This window comes from Bos indicus, chromosome 12, assembly GCF_029378745.1.
Source record: "Bos indicus isolate NIAB-ARS_2022 breed Sahiwal x Tharparkar chromosome 12, NIAB-ARS_B.indTharparkar_mat_pri_1.0, whole genome shotgun sequence".
NCBI lineage: Eukaryota > Metazoa > Chordata > Mammalia > Artiodactyla > Bovidae > Bos > Bos indicus.
In genome coordinates, this window is record NC_091771.1 from 31318344 (window position 1) to 31338433 (window position 20090).

At 41.6% G+C, this 20090-nt stretch overlaps 1 long non-coding RNA gene across 8 annotated transcripts; it reads left to right on the plus strand.

The window, feature by feature from the left end:
* The first annotated feature begins 4 nt into the window (after positions 1–4).
* LOC109566821 (uncharacterized) lies at positions 5–20056 on the plus strand. Of its 8 annotated transcripts, none has more exons than XR_011569746.1 (6): positions 5–231; positions 7791–8100; positions 9099–9303; positions 10335–10467; positions 17385–18247; positions 19416–20056. It is a non-coding gene; the product is annotated as an uncharacterized lncRNA (long non-coding RNA). The 8 variants fall into 8 exon arrangements; XR_002181923.2 differs by having other exon boundaries at positions 82–231; positions 17385–17530; XR_011569745.1 differs by having other exon boundaries at positions 87–231; positions 17385–20056.
* Positions 20057–20090: the final 34 nt, after the last annotated feature.

A 20090-nucleotide genomic window follows, 5' to 3' on the forward strand; every position in this document is an offset into this window, starting at 1 on the left:
AAGGAAGGAAGGAGGGCGCGGGGCGCCGGGAGGGAGCCGCGCAGGGCCGGGGCTCCCACGCTTGAGGTCCCGAGGGACCTGGGGCCAAGGGCGCTGTGAGGGATGTGGGCTGGCGGAGGTTGGGAAGGGGGGGGCTCGGGCCTCTGCTCTCCTCGTCAGCAACCCCGACCGCCGGGGGAGGGGCAGTGTGCTTTGCCAGGTGCGTGGCCCCGTCAGTACAAAATCTCTGAGGTAAATATGACATTTTTTTCCATAAGGATAAGCAAGGCCCAGGTGGGATGAGTGACTAGCCTGCAGCAAGCCTTGAACCCAAAGGTTTTCCCAGTTTCTTTAGCTTCTTTTTTAATTTAAGTCACGTATCGACGTCCTGTTTAGAACCCTGGGCTGAGGCTAGAAATAGAGAAATGAACCGGCTGGTGTGGGTCCTGCGCTACAGCAATAGAGGAGCTCTTGGCGGTGGCCAGGGTGACAGCTAAGTTAAGTATAATTGAGGGCTTTTATTGGGGCTTCCCTGGTAGCTCAGCTTTTAAAAATTCGCCTGCAATGCAGGAGACCCCGGTTCACTTTCTGGGTCGGGAAGATCCGCTGGAGAAGAGATAGGCTACCCACTCCAGTATTCTTGGGTTCTCTTGTGGCCAAGTGGAAGAAAGAGCAGACACCACTGGCTCAGCTTTTGAGGACAGTGGCATCATTTGTGAGAAAGCTAGGTTTCAGCCAGCGCTAAGATGTGCAGATAACTTGGAGCAGAGTAAAAGGTACCAGGAAGTCTTGGTTGCAGCGGACCAGGAAAGTTTGGTTGCACGTTTTCAGGGCCACAATAGCAGAGGAGTACCTGTGTGGAGATGTCAGTTTCTCTCCTTTCTGCCCTTACGTAGCCTATACACACTTTACCATAATCTCTAGCACCCATACTGTTTCCCACAGACTCCTACAATCAGGGGCCATGTCTTACAAATTATCGTATCTGCATTGTAGAACGCACCCACTAATGTTTATTAAATGAAAAGTGGAGGGGAAGAATGCATAAATGGATACTTGTGCCTAAGAGGTAAGACTGACTAATATGGTTGGGAAGTAGGCTGGAAGTAGGTTTGGAGAATTTTCCAGAAGCACCCTTCTGCACCCGGAGCCCAACCTGAAAGCTCAGCACTATAAGCCAAGACCCTAAATCCTTGGCTGGTCCCAATTACGCCCCTTCCCTCAGGACTGTCCTTAACAAAAACTGCCATCCTACCACAGTCTCTACAATTCTGACATCAGCTGACATCAGGAGCCACAGTGTGTGTGTATGTGTGTGTTGTGCCCAGCCTTCTCATCGCCTCCAGCTGCAAATTCTGGCTGGGCCTGCTTAGCCTTTCTCCTTCCCAGCCTCTCTGGACACTTCTTAGCCAGGAGGATTCTTTTGAGCTTTGAAATCAGAATGGGGGGATTTGGAGAGAGGCTGGTGCAAGGCTTGATGGCATAGCGATGTTTTCCCTCAGCATTTAAGGTAGAAGAGTGAGCTCTTCGTTGTCTGAGAGAGAAAGGAGGGAAAGCAATTCATGGAAAAAGTTAAAACATATTTTCTTCAAGGTAAGTAAAACTTCAGTTGCTCAGTCGTGTCCGACTCTTTGGGACCCCATGGACCACAGCACGCCAGGCCTCCCTGTCCATCACCAACTCCCGAAGTTTACTTAAACTCATGTCTATTGAGTCGGTGATGCCATCTAACTATCTCATCCTCTGTCGTCCCCTTCTCCTGCCCTCAATCTTTCCCAGCATCAGGGTCTTTTCAAATGAGTCAGCTCTTTGCATCAGGTGGCCAAAGGATTGGAGTTTCAGCTTCAGCATCAGTCCTTCTGATGAATAGGATGGACTGGTTTTATCTCCTTGCAATCCAAGGGACTCTTAAAAGTCTTCTCCAATACCACAGTTCAAAAGCATCAATTCTTCAGCACTCAGCTTTCTTTATTGTCCAATTCTCACATCCATACATGACTACTGGTAAAACCATACCTTTGACTACATGGACCTTTATTGGCAAAGTAATGTGTCTACTTTTTAATATGCTGTCTAGGTTGGTCATAACTGTCCTTCCAAGGAGCAAGCATCTTTTAATTTCATGGCTGCAGTTACCATCTGCAGATTTTGGAGCCCCCCAAAATAAAGTCTGTCACTGTTTCCATTGTTTCCCCACCTATTTGCCATGAAGTGATGGGACCAGATGCCATGATCTTAGTTTTCTGAATGTTGAGTTTTAAGCCAACTTTTTCACTCTCTTTCACTTTCATCAAGAGGCTCTTTAGTTCTTCACTTTCTGCCATAAGGGTGGTGTCATCTGTATATCGGAGGTTTTTGATACTTCTCCTGGCAATCTTGATTCCAGCTTTGCTTCATCCAGCTCAGCGTTTCTCATGATGTATTCTACATATAAGTTAAATAGGCAGAGTGACAGTATACAGCCTTGATGTACTCCTTTCCCGATTTAGAACAAGTCTGTTGTTCCATGTCCAGTTCTAACTGTTGCTTCTTGACCTGCATACACATTTCTCAGGAGGCAGGTCAGGTGGTCTGGTACTCCCATCTCTTTAATCCAGAGTTCGTTGCAGTCCATACTGTCAAAGGCTTTGACATAGTCAGTAAAGCAGAAGTAGAGGTATTTCTGGAACTCTCTTGCTCTTTCGATGATCCAATGGATGTTGGCAATTTGATCTCTGTTTCCTCTGCCTTTTCTAAATCCAGCTTGAACATCTGGAAATTCACGGTTCATATACTGTTGAAGCCTGGCTTGGAGAATTTTGAGCATTACTTTGCTAGTGTCTGAGATGAGTGCAATTGTGTGGTAGTTTGAGCATTCTTTAGCATTGCCTTTCTTAGAGATTGAAATGAAAAGTGACCTTTTCCAGTCCTGTGGCCACTGCTGAGTTTTCCAAATTTGCTGGCATCTTGAGTGCAGCACTTTGACAGCATCATCTTTTAGGATTTGAAATAGCTCCACTGGATTCCATCACCTTCACTAGCTTTGTACATAGTGATGCTTCCTAAGGCCCACTTGACTTTGCATTCCAGGATGTCTGGCTGTAGGTGAGTGATCACACCATCGTGATTATCTGAGTTGTGAAGATCTTTTTTGTATAGTTCTGTGTATTCTTGCCACCTCTTCTTAATATCTTCTGCTTCTGTTAGGTCCATACCATTTCTGTCCTTTATTGTGCCCATCTTTGCAAGAAGTGTTCCCTTGGTAAACATCTAAGGTAAACTTAGAACTGTTGTATTAAGTATAAATTTCAGAAATTGCTCCCCTGAAATTGGCAAGGATGGTACAAATTTCAACTAAGAAGAAAGTTATTATGTTTCAGAGGACCATAAAATAACCTCCAGATTATAAAGAGTACCTCCATCTCCTCTTTAAACTGTCTGAATTCTGACAGTGTTGGGAAAGGTTCAGTGTGCTTAATTTAAGATAAATCCTATTTACACATCTTTCTTTGCAAGTCCCTTTGTAAGTGTTAAAGAGATGAAGGAGTATGTTACATCAAGTTTATTTGACAGACCCTTCTCTTTAACCCTCAGAGGTGGGTGTTTCATATTTCTTCTGAAATATTTTGCTATGATTTCAGTTAGAGCTATTTTTAAAGAGTGTCCTCTGCTTGTGAAAAGCTGGGTTTTGATAATACTAGAGTGGACTCTTTGGAGTCCAGGTGCAATGCAAACTTCCACAACTGAAGTTTGCATTCCATGTTTGTTCTGGCTGTGTTGTGAGGCACGTGGGATCTTAGCTCCCTGACCAGGGATCAAACCTGTGCCCCCTGCATCGGAGGCACAGAGTCCCAACCACTGGACCACCAAGGAAGTTCCCCTTTACTTTTTGAATTTTTACCTTGGGTGTATGTGTGGTCAGTCACTCAGTCGTGTCTGACTCTGCGACCCTGTGGACTGTAGCCCAGCAGCCTCCTTTGTCCATGCTGTTTGCCAGGCAAGAATACTGGAGTGGGTTGCCATGCCCTCTTCCAGGGGATCTTCTGAGCCAGGAATCAATCTCCTGCGTTGCAGGCAGATTCTTTACCTCTGAGCCATCTGTGAAGCCCCGGGTCTGTATTTTTAGGAAACAGTTTATATTTTCAGCATGGGGAGTCTATTCATTTGCCTGTGGAGCATACAGCTGGTAGGCTATATGCAAAGAATTTTAAATTTTAGACCCATTTCTTTTACCCTTCATTTGCCAGTCTACATGTAGGAGCATAGAATCATTTTAATAGTAACTAAAAACTTTAATTCAGAAGATATATCTGCCAACAAACATTGTACAGTGCCTTACAAAGCCTGATATATTATGCCTATATGCCTAATGTTTTCTGTTTAGATGCTGTTTTTGGATAGTAGTGTCAGTGTTCCCCTCCACTGTCATGAATAACTGAGAGGGGATGTTTTAATATTTTTGAAAATTGGAAAATTTACTCCCTAAGGACAAAAATTTGAGGGAAAATTTGCATATATTCAAAGCACACTAGAAGATTATCTCAGAAGCAGTTTATATTAATCTTATTTGGAATCTAAAAGCTGATTTAGAATCTAAAAGCTGAAAAAGACAGCCTAAGTCACTCTGATTGTATGACTGGTTTATTTGACTCTCTTTCCTTCTAGAAGCAATGCATGCTCATTGTAGAAAATTAGAAAACAATATAAGGGGGAAAAAAGGGAATAGAGAACAGAGTTAACCACTGTGAACACATTGGCTCTGAGACATTCTCTTATAAGACAGAATATGTTTATCGTTTTAAAGAAAATAAAAGTGACTCCATTTTCTACGTGAGCTGGGAAGTTTCCTCTTGGCTTTTTTCATGACCCATGTTATTATTTAATAAAATATGTCATTCTGAAGCCTTAGAAAACACCCTTCCTTTACTTCTTCAAGAATGGGGAATTACACGTAGGCTCTTTACTCAACATTTTTCATTCTGACAGTGTGGTTGGATGCCAAGTGGCTGTTCTGAGTAATTTTTGAAGGTACGTTTTTTTGGTACTTTGCCAGGGAAATCATAACTCTTAAAATGTGCCATAGACCTAACCATACAATTGGATTTATGGATAGATATTATGTCCCATGTTTTGTTGTTTTCTCACTGTTTTAGTCTCTGGGATTGATGCCAAAGGCTATTCAGCCTCACTCCATTTATTAGAGTGTACAACTAAGTTTACACATTAGAGGGGAAAAAAAGACCTGTTTATCATCCTACTTAAGACGTCTTTATGTCAGTGAGAAAGGAAAGTATTATTTCTCAAATACCACAGTGAAATCTCATGAGAAATAGGGTATGATAGTTAACAAATAATTACCCGTTGCCTGAGCCACAAGAAGAACTCCTTGTCTTATTCCAGACCATCTTCTCTGCTGCTGTCAAAGACGTTTTGTGTCCTAAAATTCAAATCTGTGACTTCCCTCCTCAAAGCGCTTCACTTGCTTCTCATTCCTGGCCTCCAGGATTAATTCCAGACTCTGTCCAATGGCAAACAGGCCTTCTGTGATCTGACTGCTAACCTCATTCTTAAATCCTTTACTTCAGTCATATTAAATTACTTGGAATTCTCTGAAAATGTCATTGCTTTCATGCCCCTGCACTTTTATTCTTGCTCTCCCCTCTTTCTGGCATGCTCTGTTGCACCATCTCAGGTCAGCATCACCTCCTCTGTGAAGTCTTGCCTGACTTGCTCCACCGCCCCATTCTCCCCGCTTCGGGCAGAAGGGATCCTTTGTGCTCCGTGACATTCACATGCTTGTTTGACTGCAGCTGTAGCACATTGTTGCACTTGTTTGCACATGTGCCTCTCCTTATCTTTTTCAGCTTTTTCGTCTGTAAATCTCATTCACCATCTTTTGGGAGCTTTCATCTTACTTTAGGAACACTGTAGTAGTCTTTCAGCTTGTATTCCATCTCCGCTATCTTATGTTATGAATTCTGTTAACTCTTACTTTTTCTGTATTTTTTTAAATCTCCTTGAATTTTTCTTAGATTAAGCTTCATTTTTTAATTTTTTCTCTTAACTCTGTTTTTTCCCTTTATTAGTTCAGCACTTACTACCTTTTTTTAATATTTTGTGGGATGTCCTAGAATTTTAATGTACATAGTGTGTATGTGTAATTTAGTAACGTGTGTAACTAATCAAATGTGTAATTAATGTCTTCAGTTAGTCAGTGTTTTACCCTCTTGAACAAAGTACAGACCTTTGAATGCCTTATTCCTATTACCTGCTTCCTACTTATATGCCATTTTTTTTCTACTAGCAATTTGATTCTATATTATTTCCAAACCCTATAATTAAGGTGTCATTGTTGTTTAACACAGTGATTTTATAGATTTATCCATGTATTCATCATTTTCTTCACTATTGAGGATCTCTCACCTTCTTTCTGCTATGAGTTTTCTTCATCCTTAAGTATATCACTCAGAAGTTTCTCTGAGTGATAGTTAACACTCATTTTGTAGTCTGTCGGAAAATGTTTTTATTCCGCCATCATTCTTGAAAGATAGTTTGTTGGTTATAGAAAATGTCAGTTACTTTCTCTCTGCATTTTGAAGGTGCTATTCCAGTGCTTTCTGAAATCCATGTTGCTTTTGATAAGTGTGCCCAAAGTCTGTTTTTCCTCTGTGATTAATCTATTTCTCCCTCTGACTGCTTTTAAGATTTTTTTTCATCTTTGACCACAAAGTACCTTGGTATGATTGTGCTTTTTTATTTATCATGTCTTGAATTTGTTGGGCATATTTCTGTGATAAAACGGGAGTTGTTGTCGTTGTTCAGTCACTAAGTCATGTCCAACTCTTTGCAGCCTCATGGATTGCAGCATGCTGGGGTTCCCTGTCCTTCACGGTCTCCTGGAGTTTGCTCAAACAGGGACGGCACTCCTAAAAAAAGTCATATTTACCTGACTTGTCCTTCCTTCCTCAGCCACCACCTCATTTGAACACAGTTAAGAGAGGTGGTCCTGTGAGAATCATCTTGAAATCGTGAGATTACAAACATGAAAATGGAGAAGTAGAAGAGAAAGAATCTAAGTCCTTAATAACCTCACTGAGCACTGAATTGCCAACTTCTAGGCTTCATGCCTAGAGAAGGAAATGGCAACCCACTACAGTATTCTTGCCTGGGAAATCCCATGGACAGAAGAGCCTGGCAGGCTACAGTCTATGGGGATGCAAGAGTCAGACACGACTTGGTCACTAAATCACCACCACCACCACCAGGCTTCATGTATAGGAAGAAAATAATTGGCCTTTTTGCTTAATGTTTATTCTTTAGTCAGGTACTCAGTTGCATCCAAAATTAATCTTAATAGAAACATGATCCTTTATTTCTCTGTGAAGTGCAGCAAGCACTGTAACAGAGTAAGTGCTCTGTACCATTTCAAACAACTACTGGTCATATTGAATCATGTGTGTGAAGAAGTCTATTTGTCTTTGAAAATATTGATAAATTTGATTTAAGAATTTTATTTTTAATCAAAAACCTGTAGCTGACCTACAGATCAATTTTTAAAAAGACAAACTAATATCAAATACCTACTAAAAGTACCAGACAGTGTTTCTTCTACTACGCCATAGCTTGTCAGACTTAGCTGGACAAGTACCACAAGGGAAGCCTGGCGTGCTGCCGACGGTAAGGTTGCAAAGAGTCAGACATGACTGAGCAACTGAACTGAACTGAACTCTGGTTCCTAAGTTAATTCTTAGGAACCAGAAATGCAATCAAAGACATATGAGACATACATGCTTCTTGAGTCATTATGTTTGAGGTATATCATTCCTTCTTAGGAAGAAGGAGGCAAAAGAAATGAAAATCAAGGTTAATCAGAAGATCTGGCCTGAAGGAATTGCAAGTGTAAGCAGGAAAGAAGAGGAAGGAGAGAGTGAGATAGAGAATGATAGAGAGATCAACACAGCTGATTCTCTTTACTCTTCTGTCTTCCAACCAACTCGGCTGTCTTTTAAAAAGAAGACATATTTTAAGAAGGAGCAATCTGCAAGCCAGCCAGAAGCAGAGAGGCCATTGATTGACCTGTGGAAAGCGCTCCTATTCATCCACTGCTAAATGCATTCTAAGAATGCCGACTGCATTATTCAGGTGTGGCTTTCTAGGACAGAACGTGATCTTGTGCTGCACGAGGACACACAGAGCCTACAATCTGGGGAAGCTCCGAAAGTGTGTGTTTAACCTCTCTTCCCTATCACATAGACATTTTCTCACAGCTCCTAAAGAGCTGGGCTCTACTGTACTACAAAGGGCTTCCGTGGTGGCTCGGTGGTAAAAAAATCTGCCTGCAGGTGCAGGAGATGCAGGTTCGATCCCTGGTCTGGGAAGATCCTCTGGAGAAGGAAATGGCAATCCACTCTGGTATTCTTGCCTGGGAATTTCCATGGACAGAGGAGCCTGGTGAGCTATAGTCCATGGGGTTGCAAAGAGTCAGACAACTTAGCAACTAAAGAACAACTTCACTGCAAAAACTCAAATATGCTTGAAAAGCTTGTTTCTTTAGTTGATTACTCCCATTTTCACCTCATTCAGTGTAGGGAATCGCATTTCAGGTTCTATGTAGGAAGAATCGTTTCAGTGCTCAGAGCAGTCACCCTGAGCAGTAGAACTAAGGTAGACTGAATAGACTCAGTCATATTTGTATCATGAAGATAGGGAGATGCAAGAAGCTGCAGTCTGGCTTGGGTTTGAGAGCTGGTTCTCCAGTTGACAAGAGTCCCTCCCATCCCCACAACAAATGTGTAAATGCCAGAATTCCCCAGTCTACCCACCTCATTCCCCCTGATTGACATAGCCCAGGCTCCTTAAAGGGTCAGAATGTCGCACACATTTTTAAACAATCAAAATGGTCATATCTTAAAACAGGAGAAAGAGAAGCCTTGAATGCTTCCCAGGCAACCATCTGTGTCCCTCAGAGGGTTGCAGCCTGACCTACCGGGGAGGAGAGTGGCTGCTACTGGGGCATTTGGATTTCCTTCTATTTCTACTATATCCCAGTCATTAAAATGGGGGATCTCCACAGAGTTAAAGGTTATTTTACACAGGAAGCACATTCAGTATTAGTACAACAAATGTTTTCCTTTCTCCAGCCATGGAAGAACTCCACTCGGAGGGAGTCGTGATAAATCAGAGCATCAGCCCTTTCCGCTTGGACACCAATAAGTCCTGCACTTCAAAATTGCTGACCTAAAAAGGATGCTCGAGAAGGAGCAAGTTTTTTTTTTCCTTGTAAAGAAAGCAACACCAGAAGCAGTGTGACTTCCTTGTTCACTTAGATGCATGCAAAAAAGAAAAGTGAGTCATTCTTGAGTTTCTAACTTTAGTTTATAGAAACAAAGCACTGAATCATGTAACTTGTCAGGGAAGACCTAGATATAGTTTGCTCTAGATAATGTTTATATTGAAAGAGTCTGAAATTCTATTTTTGTGGTAGAGTTACGGGATTGGGGCTACAAGTGTCTACTCATCAGTAATTTTGCAGTTGAGGATGTGATTATAAAAACATTCCAGCAGAGATAGGGCAGGGCCCACAGAGCCATCTAACTTCATTGAGCCAGCCACACTCAGGCTAGAACTTCTCTGAATCCAGAATTGAAAAGGAGCTGTGAGATCAACATTAGGAAAAGCACCATGGACTCAGTCCAAGTATTCATGTTCATCCTGCTGTGGATGAAATGAAGGATTTAGAAAATCACTTATTCAGTCATTTGGAAACTTAAATAAAAGCCTTTATTTTATAGGATCCAAGCTCAAGTCTTTCTGCAAACCAAAACAACTCTCTTGGAAACCTGATGTAACAATTAGCCTACCCCAAATAATGAGTCTTATTTTCTCCCTTTTAAAAGTACTAGCCCCCTGCCCTGTCTTCAGTACTTTTAAAACTTGCTTTTATTATCTCTCATACATACGATCTACCTTTCCAGTTCTAATGGGTTTGTAGCTATTAGGTGTCAACCAACAATCAAGCAGTTGTTGGTAACAATACCATGAAATAATTTCTAATACTGTAACAACCGCGCTTCCTCACTTCACCATTCTGCCATACTGCTGCCCATTAAAGTAAACTAAGCAAAACAAAGTAATTTGCTGATTCAGTGCATTCCTAAACCATGATTTGGGGAGTATCTGATGTTTGGAGTATTTGCATTATGGCTCTCCCAACCGTGAGAGGATTTGTTTTCTGTAAGATTTCCTGGAGTCCTGGGATAGTTGTTGCACACTGCAATTAAATTCAATCTTGTGTAGGGTTCTGAAGAATGATTGAACCAACAACAACCAAAAAACCCTCTTCAGCATGAATATTCTGTCCTGTCTGCATTTATCAGGGTCACTGTCTTTGCTTCAGGACCTTCTTCCTTCCACCCTCACAGCATGAGCCTGTGGACTGCCTGCTGAGGAACATCCTACTGAGAAGAACCTCCAGATCATTCCGTGAGATGGTAGCAGAAAGGAACCAAGGTGAAAAGAGGGGTGGTGTGGGGAACTTCCCTGGCGATCCAGTGGTTAAGACTCTTCTTCCCCTGCAACCGGTGTGGGTTTGATCCCTGGTTGACTGAATGGCGTGGCCAAAAAGCAAAAATAAAAAAAAAGATGGTGTGAGATTCCCTCAACCTTCTGGTAATTGACTTGGCTTCTGGTAATTGATTTAGGGTCTTGGATACATATCCTTCCTTAAAACAGTTCCCACAGAATGCCAGACCCTGTGTTGAGACCTCTACCTGTGTTCAAACCTTTCAAATTAAACATTATTAATAATTGCCATTTTGCAAATGAGCAAATTAAGACTTAGAAACTTTCACTGCACTGACTGTCATAAGTCAGTGACAAAATCAGTTTGTCAGGTTCTAGAGCTCAAGCTCAGCATTTTGCTATACTTCCTGAGTAGAAAATTCAGCCACAGTGCCCTTTAAAAAACCCCAGAAATCACAATCTAGCCACATGCAAAATAAGTATTGGTTGAAAGTTTTCATAAAAAGTAGCAAAGATTTTGAAACTGTTTGGAGGGGACACATAGGAGACAAATGAACTATCATTTCTCTTTAAGTGGTATTTATGCAGCATTTATAGTGCTCACCTGATAGCAGACTGGGAACAACCGGATATTGCACTATCTAAGGTTGCTTTGGCTGATTACAGAGGCCTCATAGAAGGAGGGACCACCATTACACAAACCCACCTCTTACAGGCCACCACCAAGTGAACTGAATGTATTTCCATCTCATCCTGTTCTCACATGTCAGTCCACAAATGACTTAGCTAGTATCACTGACTGAAAACCCAAATCTGAAGGTACTTAGAGGAAAAAAAAGACATGCTCTACAGCCCATTTCTTCCCTCCTTTATTGAAGCTAGCATTAAAATCAACAATATAAGAGGTGCATTGCACTTGGAAGCACTGCATTCCAGGATGGTCATAGAGCACCTCCTCAGTGCTATAATGATGACATATGGCCACACACACACACACACAAGGCAAGCTCAAAAGATGGTCTTTCCCCAAAACCTCTAAATAAGATTGAAAGACATGCCCCCCAAATGCCATTCACTTGATTCATGTATTGTCTTCAATCAAATCTCAGCATTCCATTCTAAACACGAAGAATATATTTTTAGTGTCAATAAGTAAAGTTCCCAGCTCTCAATGTGAGGGGTGGGAAGCCTTTATCTTGGTGGGGGTTGGGCAATGGAGACCTCCTAGCCTCCTTCAAATAGCCACTGAATCCCTTAAAGTGAAAGTACTGGTTACTTAAGCAAATAAAACAAACAGCAATCCTTTGATCTTTAGGAAGCTCTTTCTTGTTAAGGTAACATTCTGTCTGACTTTTATGTTTCAGCATTCATTGTATATTTAATTATTTTTAAAAGTTTTGTTTTAAACGATTACGCTTTTTTCGTAAGTTAAGATAAACACAGGCATGCTTTGTTAAAGATTAAAAATAAATCTCACACGAAACTGCAAAGTTGGCAAAGATAATACCACATGGGGTCGGTATGTTCCAAAACACGATTCTCACGGGGCCCCTCTGAACACACTGAATTAGAATTTTTGTTCTAAAAAGTTTCAGGAAGCCCCTGACTCTAACCCACCCTTTCCTGAAACTGGTGAAAGTATGAGAAAAAATAATTACCACTCAAGTGAAAAAAGAAGAGTCTCAACACTTTAGGGAGGCATGTTTTGTCTTTCTTTTAACTTGTTACTGCGTTCAAAAATACCTTGTGATAGCTTTCAGACAGGGAACACACTGGGATAGCAATATTAAAAGAAGGATGTTTTTCATCCTTCAATGGGTACATTATCAAATGACTGCTTTTAATTCAACTTGAGAGTAATTACTAGATCTTACTACACTGGAAACATCACTCACCCCTATTTGAGTTTGATTGTAACCTTTTATAAATAAGGGTTCCCTTTTGGAAATAGCAAAATAGAGACAGGTTTTCCTTGCCGCCTCATTTTTCAGGCTTATTCCCCAGAATCTTTGACTGTTCACTTCCTCTTCCATTTTATTCTTTCTTTTTATTCCAATACATCTCTTGCTGCAATTGGGAGGGTTGAATCCATCATGGATTCTGGACCAGGACGTCTGAGATGTTAATGCAGTTCTTGGGGCAGACAGTAGGTGGCATTGAAAAGCCGTGCCTCAGCCAGCCATCTTTGCTGGAAATCACATCAGAAGTGTGAGCAGTCTGATGTAATGCGACAGGAGAGAGAGATAGACAGGAGCCAGAAATCGTGGGTGTCTACTCCTCCCTTAGACACCCATGCTTATGACTAGGATCCCTCTTACTTACTTTCAAATGGAAAACTATTCTACCCCAGTTGAAAAAATTGAATATTCAGATCCAGTGAACACGTTGCAGAAGGTTTTTTTTACTTTCTCAATGCCCAAGATGTTCCAGCTTGTAATGTGCCATTGCTGTTTGCTAAAACTAAACAAAGAAGTACACATGTGAATTCAATAACGTGTTTATGTTTAGAATTACAGGAGTCCTCTATAAATCTAGCCTCAGATTTCTGGAAGGAAATATTTTCCATAGGGAATAACGAATATAAAGGTTTTCTAGGGTTTCTCTAAGAGAAAAGTTAGGAAGAGCATTGCCCAAAGATGTCAAGTGCAGCTAGAACTATGGAACTCAGCTCAGAGTGGAATGCGATAAGCCATCAGAAAGGAATGTGATCTGGGTTTGCTGGAATGAAGTGGGGTTTATTAGTTATTCTTTCCCAGGACCGAAAATTGACAATTGGTTGGCCTAGATGAAATTGTTGCTATTTGGACAGGCTTGTGGGAATTAGGAGAAAGACTTAGAAAGCCAGAAGTTCAAGCACATTATTGTTCTGGCATTGGGCCACTGCAGTCTGTGAAAAATAGAACTAAAAGCAAATTAATTGAGGGTTACATCTTCATAAAAACTAAAATTATATAATCTTGGAATTAGAGATCATGTGTTCTAACCTCTCTCCAAAAACAAATATCCCCAGAAGAACATCTTTGAAAGACAACCTTCAAGACATTTTCTGGGACACTTTGAAGAAAAGAGTTCTAATGGCTTTTCAGAATACCTCACTCCATTCCCGAACCCCTGATTTTAGCACTCCTTGAACCATGGTGAGGAGCCTGGAACATGCAAACATATTTTTGGAGGGCTATGAATTCTAAATGAGATGTGCAAATTTTTGTCTTTTCATTTAGACAACAACTGAAAGAGAATGAATATGTAAACATGCTACAGTGACCATTTTTTTCTACTTAGTAAACTTTCTGTTTATGATCAGTTTTAGGTTTACAGGGAAATTGAGTGAAAAGTATAGACATACCCTATACCCCCTGACTCCTCCACCTCCAGTTTGCATATGACTAATATCTTACATTAGTGTAGCACATTCATTTGTTGAGCCAACATCAGTGCATTATTATTAATTAAAGTCCATACTTTCTACTAGGGTTTGTTCTTTGTGTTATACATTCTAGAGGTTTTGTTTTTTAATTTATTTTATTGAGGTATAGTTGATTTACAGTGCGTTAATTTCTGCTCTACAGTGATATGATTCAGTTATACATATATACGGAGAAGGCAATGGCACCCCACTCCAGTACTCCTGCCTGGAAAATCCCATGGACGGAGGAGCCTGGTAGGCTATAGTCCATGGGGTCACTAAGAGTCGGATATGACTGAGCGACTTCACTTTCCCTTTCCACTTTCATGCATTGGAGAAGGAAATGGCAACCCACCCCAGTGTTCTTGCCTGGAGAATCCGAGGGACGGCAGAGCCTGGTGGGCTGCCATCTATGAGGTTGCATAGAGTCGGACACAACTGAAGCGACTTAGCAGCAGCAGCAGCATACATATATACACATTTTTTTCATATTCTTTTCCATTGGGTTTATCATAGGATATTGACTGTAGTTCCCTGTGCTATACAGTAGGACCTTGTTGTTTATCTGTTCTACATATAATAGTTTGCATCTGCTAATCCCAGACTCCCAATCCATCCCTCCTTGAAGCCTAGGGTGTTTGACAAATTCAAGGATCACTTTTTACTGAGCTGATAGACCTCACCTGAGGACCACCAGAGATATTTTCAGTAGTACTTCTGTTTATGTTTTATGAGACTAGTTCAACTTTCTTTGGGACTAATAAGTAAAGAACAGACCTGGACTGAACAGGCAACAAGTGTCGTTAATTTTAGTGAAGAAAAGTGACAGCATGCCTCACTAACGGAGGTTTGTCTGTGGTTCAGAAAAAGAAATAAGTTTTGTTTGAATCATTGCAAATTATGAGTGGCCTACACCTCCAAGATAAAAACCATCACTGGTACCATATTCATGTCCTGAAGGGTGATTTTGTTTCAGCAAACAACATCATCTCTCAAATTAAAATAAGGATATTGCAATATTGTTGACATTGTAGTTTTTTTGCATTTAATTTATACATTTGTAAATGTAGTTCATTAATTTAATTTGTAAATTTGTTTGTAAGTATAAGGACTTAAACTAGTTGTATGCCCATAATATAGAGAAAATAGCTTTTCTGGTGGCTCAACTGGTGAAGAATCTGCTTGCAATGCAGGAGATGCTGCTTCAATTCCTGGGTCGGGAAGATCCGCTGGAGAAAGGATAGGCTGCTGCTGCTGCTGCTGCTAAGTCACTTCAGTCATGTCCGACTCTGTGCAACCCCATAGACGGCAGCCCACCAGGCTCCTCTGTCCCTGGGATTCTCCAGGCAAGAACATTGGAGTGGGTTGCCATTTCCTTCTCCAATGCATGAAAGTGAAAAGTGAAAGTGAAGTCGCTCAGTCGTTCCGACTCTTCGAGACCCCATGGACTGCAGCCTACCAGGCTCCTCCGTCCATGGGATTTTCCAGGCAAGAGTATTGGAGTGGGGTGCCATTGCCTTCTCCAAAAGGATAGGCTACCCACTCCAATATTCTTGGACTTCCCTGTGGCTCAGCTGATAAAGAATCTGCCTGCAATGTGGGAGACCTGGGTTTGATCCCTGGATTGGAAAGATCACCTGGAGAAGGGAAAGGCTATCCACTCCAGTGTTCTGGCCTGGAGAATTCCGTGGACTATATAGTCCATGGGGTCACAGGGTCGGACACGACTGAGTGACTTTAGCTTTCATAGAGAAAATACCTGCAAGTGCTATGACTGTTAAGAGGTTAATACCAAAAATATATGAACACCTCATCCAACTCAATATCAAAAAAACAATCTAATTAAAAAGCAGGCAGAAGACCTGTATAAATGTTTTTCCAAAGAAGACATACAGATGGCCAACAGCCACATGAAAAAATGCTCAATATTGCCGGTCACCAGGGAAATGCAAATCAAAACCACAATAAGATACCACCTCACACCTGTCAGAGTATCTGTCATCAAAAAGAGTGCAAATAACAAACATTGGCAAGGATGTGGAGAAACAGGAACATTTGTATACTGTTGGTGGGAATGTAAATTGGTGCAGCCACTATGGAAGATAGTAAGGGAGTGCCTCAAAAAAAATAGAACTACTATATGATCCAGCGATTTCATTCCTGGGTATATACCTAAAGAAAATGAAAACACTTAATTTGAAAAGATATATGCTCCCCAGTGTTCATAGCAGCACTGTTTATAGTAGCCAAGATATGGAAGCATCCTAAGTTTCCATCAACAGATGAATGAAGAAGACGTGGTATGTTTGTATCTACAATGAAATGTTACTTAACCATTTAAAAAGAGAATGAAATTCTGCCATTTGCAACAACGTGAATGGACCTAGGGAGTATAATGTTTAGTGAAATAAGTCAGGGAAAGGCAAGTACTCTATGTTATGGCTTATATGTGGAAACTAAAAAGTAAATGTATATACCCAAACACTCACAAATACAGAGAGTGAACTAGTGGTTACTAATGGGGAAAGAGAGGGGAAGAAGGGGCAAGATAAGCATATGAGATTAAGTGATACAAACTACTACATATAAAGTAGATAAACAACAAGAATACATTGTACAGCACAGAGAATTGTTTTAGTTCTGCCAGTGATCTAACCCACAAGCACAGCCCCTTCTTTTGTAATAACTAAATGAAGTATAATCTATAAAAATATCAATTTTTTAATCAAATATCAAATATCAGCCTATCCTTTCTCAGATGTACAACAGATGTACTATGTTGTACATCTGAAACTAACATTGTAAATCAACTACACTTCAATAAAAAAGAAGAGAGACATTATAGAAAAATACTTATAAACCCTGGGGATTTGAAGAATGTTCTTTTCTGTATTAGGGTCTATGCATGACTCAGTTTAAGAAGCTCTGCTCTAAGCGTGTGCTGGTATTTCCCCGTGTGGTGCACAGGACTGCCTCCCTGCAGTTTGCACACACTGCTCCTGGTTCTGCCCTTGGAAATCTAATCCTTTTCTACACAAACAGCCCTCCGAGTATTCAGATGTAACAATTGCCCAGTTTAAAGTTTTCTCTTTTATATTTCAAGAGGCAGAGAACAGGTTAATATAGACTGAGTATATGTCTAACCCCTAGGGGTCAACTTATACCTCTACCACCCTCCTTCCACTGATTGTATTGGGAGTGAGGCTAAAGACTTGCTTTCCTCATTTACCAGTCCTCTCGAGTGAACGCAAGGTCAGCCTGGCCTGATTTGTTCTTCGTGAATTCATGATGACTCTTAGGGCTTTTTCCTGAACTTATTCTCTGAATGCTCTTGGCTGTGTCCTGGGCAGATTAAGCTGAAGGGTTACAGTTTCTGTAATACAGCCTTCTCCAATTTGAACTCCGAGACAATGTTTTCCTATAACCAGTGTTGTGGCCACTCTTATCAAAGAGAATCAAGGATGGTTCTTTAAATATAACCTCAAGTCTTATCCTCCAGGACCATGGTTTGATGACCTGGACCTAGGATGAAGAATGACCGGTGCTTGCTGGAAAGCCTCATGTTGCTGACAACCGATAGTTAAAGTTACTGCCTGAGTCTTTGATGCTCCAACCAAAGTTGCTCCTTTGGAGGTCGGGGTCAAGGTAACTGGGACCTAAAGACCCTGTGGACTTGGGAGTGGTGTCAGCCAGCTGCTAAGACAGAAAATAAGGACTCTTTAAAAAGACCCCATCCTTCTCACATGAAGGATTGTGGTCCGTCATGGACCAACAAGTGAGAGTCAACCGAAAACCTGAAGAAAAAGTACAAGTCGGTGACCTCAAGATCTGAGAGCAGGTTGAGATGAGGTTTGAGGAGGTTTCTCCAAGTAGGAAGTTGAGGAAAGAGCATAGAGAGAGAAGAAGAGTGTCCTGAAGCACCACTGATAAGGTGCCCGGTGTGTGTGTGTGTGTCTCTGTGTGTGTGCATGTGAGTGCACACATGCACTTGCACTTTCCTGTGAGACAGAGGGAAGAACTAGAGAGAAGGCAGTTCTGCCAGCAGTCTAACCCACGCAACCTAACCTTAATAGAGTGGGGGAAAGAGGATTAAGCGTTCCTCCCTTTCAATAATATGACTTTGATGTTCATAATCAGTTGTGAGGCCTCTATGAGAAACTACGAATTTTGATCCTTCAAAGCTGGGAGGTGAGACTCCTGTGGGACTTCTCAGTGGTGAGGAACGTGGTGCAGGAAGCCAGTGTCTCCACAGGACAGCCTTTGCTAATTAGGTACATATCTGGATGGACTCCTGGTTACCTAAAGACAAACCTGGATATTCCTCATATGACAAAGGGGCACTGATCTTGGAGATGAGCCAGGGTAAGTCTTCGCTCCAAGACTTACCAGTCATGTGATCCTGGGAAATTCACTTGGCTTCTCTGAGGCACAGTTTCCTCCTTGGTAAATGGGGTGGTAATAGTATGCTTAGCCCCAGGGTGGTTGTGAGAATTAAATGTTGAAATATACATGAAGTACTTAAAGAGGGGCATATGGAAAATGTTACGTCATGTGTGATTTAATTTTTTTTTTTAACTTGGCCTTTTCCTAATTTCCCCCATGACTCAGATGATAGAGAATCTGCCTACAATGCAGGAGACATGGGTTCAATCCCTGGATTGGGAAGATCCCCTGGAGAAGGGAATGGCAACCCTCTCCAGTATTCTTGCCTAGGAGGTCCCATGAACAGAGGATCCATGGGGTCGCAAAATGTCAGACATGACTGAATGACTATCACTTTTCTAACTTCAGAGGAAGTTGGGAAAGTGAGAATGTGGCTGAGGAGAAATGAATTACTAGAGGTGGCTCCAGCCAATCAGGACTTTCCCCTGGGGTTGTGTCAGGACTGCTTACCCCAAGAACAGGGCCTCTCCACCTGGTATCTACAGAAAATCGGAGCAGTGCTAGTAAAGAAGGGGGAGGGTGGTAATGACTATAGGAGAAGCTTCAAACAGTGTTTACCACACACCTTGACTTTCAGGTGAGACACTGAGATACGCGTGGCTGCCCCAAGATGGTGCATCTACTTGGGGGCCAACCACAGCCAAATCTAGGTCTCTCGTTTTAGTGTTACTTGCCGGTACCAGATGATTTAATAGCTTGTTTCCCAACTATCACGGCCCCAGTACAGTGTGTTCTTATACGAAATTTATAGACCTTAGACAACTTAAAGAACAAAGTACAGCTATCACAAGAACACCAAAAATTAAAGAGTCACTCTAAATAACAGTACATCTGATTTAGAGCATGTGCCACTGGGCTACTTGGTCGTGATTCTCTCAGCTGTCTTCATCTGAGGTATTCTACTTGTCTTGTTTGACCAGAGAATTTTCAGTTTCTTTAAGAACACATATTTCCTCTGGTACACAGCTTCAGCTTTGAGAGCTTGGACAGAAATAAGTTAGCTACTTGTTGCCAACTCACTTGTTCCATTTTTCTTTTCTTTCTTCCTTTTTTGTTTTTTTTTGCTGCACTGCACATGGGATCTTAGTTCCCTGACCAAGGATGGAACTCATGCCCTCTACACTGGAAACTCAGCATCTTAACTACTGGACTGCCAGAGACCCCCAGGGAAGTCCCTCACCTGTTCCATTTTGAAGCAATGTAAATATCCTCTATCAGAGGAGTAGACTATGATTCCATTATGAAATGTTATGTGAAAACTAATCTCATAAGGGTATAAGACTGTAGCAACAAGGAAGTCTAGGTAAGTGTCATAATGAATGTCAAATGAACAAAGCCATAGAGGAGACACTCTGGGTCCACCCATGTCTCTTAAGGGTTTTCAGTTATTCTAGCCAATTTCCAGCCACCAGGCTGAACATCTCTGAATTGGGGAGCTCTTCCCCAAGCACCCCCAATTATGGTCATACACACACTTGAGATTACCTCCTCTTTTCCACCCCACACCAGTCCTTAAGCAGTGGCCATGGGCAGTCGATGTACAAGTACCCTACCTCCAGTACCCCTTTGAGCTGCATGTTTAGCATTGTGTTCCCAAATTTCCTTGGGGATTAAGCTTCTATTGCTTGATAAAGGTGCTCTTTCTTGGCTTCTCTCCTTCACTGTATGGATTCCCCCATGCCCCCAGTGGTATTGTCTGCACTCCTCAAATAAACCACCTTTGCATGACTACTTTGTCTCAAGATCTGCAGCACAGGGAATT